The 2,077-nt window shown below is 41.9% G+C and overlaps 1 long non-coding RNA gene across 1 annotated transcript; it reads right to left on the bottom strand.

Annotated features, from left to right (window-relative positions):
* Positions 1 to 420: 420 nt before the first annotated feature.
* LOC144351872 (uncharacterized) lies at positions 421 to 1,825 on the bottom strand. Its single transcript, XR_013420465.1, has 2 exons — positions 1,754 to 1,825; positions 421 to 558 (listed from the first exon to the last, which is right to left on the bottom strand). It is a non-coding gene; the product is annotated as an uncharacterized LOC144351872 (long non-coding RNA).
* Positions 1,826 to 2,077: the final 252 nt, after the last annotated feature.

Below are 2,077 nucleotides of genomic sequence, written 5' to 3'. Positions count from 1 at the left end.
ATTTTTCTTTCATTCTGATTAACATACTATGATATATTGAATCTTGGTGTACATAACAACTAGTGAAAGAACGATTTCATTTATTCATTTCTTGCCTGTGTATATACGGATTTGACGAATAAAAATGCCTTTAACAGTCTTGTGGTACGGTGTATTACCGTCGGTAATAACTTTTAAAGAAACTGAACGTTGACTGCACGTGCAGCAGTCAACATCACTGGGTTCTTCTGCTTTAATACAGCACTATAGTATTCTTTTTACCTTGAGGCTGGCGTGTCTTTTGTTTCTTTTATTTCGATTCGTATGCATCTACACACTCATGTCGATAGTGGAAAATATCTATAGGAATTAAAAGAAAATGCGTGCCTTTAAAAGAAACCCTCAATGCAAAATATTTTCTATACGACGGACGCCTGAGTCGCTTTTATTAAATGTAAATACATTGAATCTATTAATTGATCGGCAATCAATACTTACGCTAGTACCGTACTGCTGTGTTTAATCCAAATATTGTGAAATGGTCTTTGTATGCGGTAATTCATCCATAATCGGGGCTGTCTAAACATTATCAATAAAATCACCGGTTTGGTAATTCAGTATGGAACCTTGAATTGTGTGTGTGTTTTTTTTTTGTTTTTTTTCTAAATATGGTTATAATTGTCGGTGTTTTGTTTCTGGATTTTATGACTTCGTCATATATGGTTACTCTTTTTTAATCGTGAGAAACGGTAATTTCTTCTTATGAGTGTCAACAAACCGGACTAATAGCGTTAATATCTTAATTCGATCTTCAATCAGATAGATTTTTTAAAACTGTCTAACGCTGAGAATGTAAATTGAATATTTGTCTTTGTCATGTGATATCTTTGTTTGGGTACATCATAAAACCCGCAATTTTGTTTAGCTGTCAATAAGCTGTGCTTGTTGCGTGGCCGCGTTACCTATAGTGTAAATAACACGCAACAGTCGTCACGCAGTACCACAGTCGTCGCGCAGCGACTTAGTCGTCACGCAGTCCGCAGTCGTCGTGCAGCGACATAGTCGTGACGCAGTGCTACTGTTACGCGCGGATTTTGGGCACGGCGCGCCAGGCGTCCCTTCAGCCCGCAAAATTACAAATCAACTGATAAACCCAGCCCACCGGAGGTCTACTTCGCCCTCTACCGAAATTCTGGATCCGCCCGTCACTGTTGTTACACAGCGCTACATTCTTCACCCAGTACTACGGTCGTCACACAGTGCCTCCTTTGTCAAGCAGCGACAGATCGTCAGGCAGCACCAGCTTCTTCACACAGCGCGCTACAGTCGACACGCAGCGCCATAGTTGTCGCGCGGCGCTACACTGGACACGCAGCGCGCTACAGTCGACACGCAGCGCCACAGTCGTCACGCAGCGCTACAGTCGACGCGCAGTGCCGTAGTTGTCACGCAGCGCTACAGTCGACGCGAAGCGCCGTAGTTGCCACGCAGCGCGTTCAAATATTGTGTGAACAAAGTATTTGCCATGCTTTGAATACGTCGCATGCGACTCGCATTGAACTATAGGAGCGGTGTGATGACTGTGACGCAGACAGGATATCACGCGTACCGAAAACCCACAAATGTCCCATAAAGTAGAAAAGTATATCGTGATATAGCTAGTACCCTTCTTGCAATTTCAAAGGCGTTCCATGCTATATATAATTTTGAAAACGATGCGATGACGGACTATACGGTACACTTGGTAAAAAAAGAACTTTCATCTTTCACTAACCTGTAAAGCATGTCACGCGACTCTGAGCTAAAAAAAAAACATTATTGGGTCAAGAATTGTTTGTATGGCTGATGAAACCATGGTAACATGATATGAAATAATGTGCGCATTATAAAGCAATAATAGAAACTAATTGAGCCCTATGTTATACGAAATTACATTTAATTATCCGGGATCAAAGTAATATTTTTTTAATTTTATTTCATGGTAATATTCATTTCACCCTGTCACATCAAAGCCACGTGTTTCCCGTTTCTGATTAGGTGGGGCCATGGCGGGCAGCGGCGACGTCGGCTGGACGATCGTGCTTTCCGCCTTGTCTGA

This window comes from Saccoglossus kowalevskii, chromosome 13 (genome assembly GCF_978046115.1).
Source record: "Saccoglossus kowalevskii chromosome 13, keSacKowa6.1, whole genome shotgun sequence".
NCBI classification, from domain to species: Eukaryota; Metazoa; Hemichordata; class Enteropneusta; family Harrimaniidae; genus Saccoglossus; species Saccoglossus kowalevskii.
This window is presented reverse-complemented; position numbering and strand designations above follow the sequence as displayed.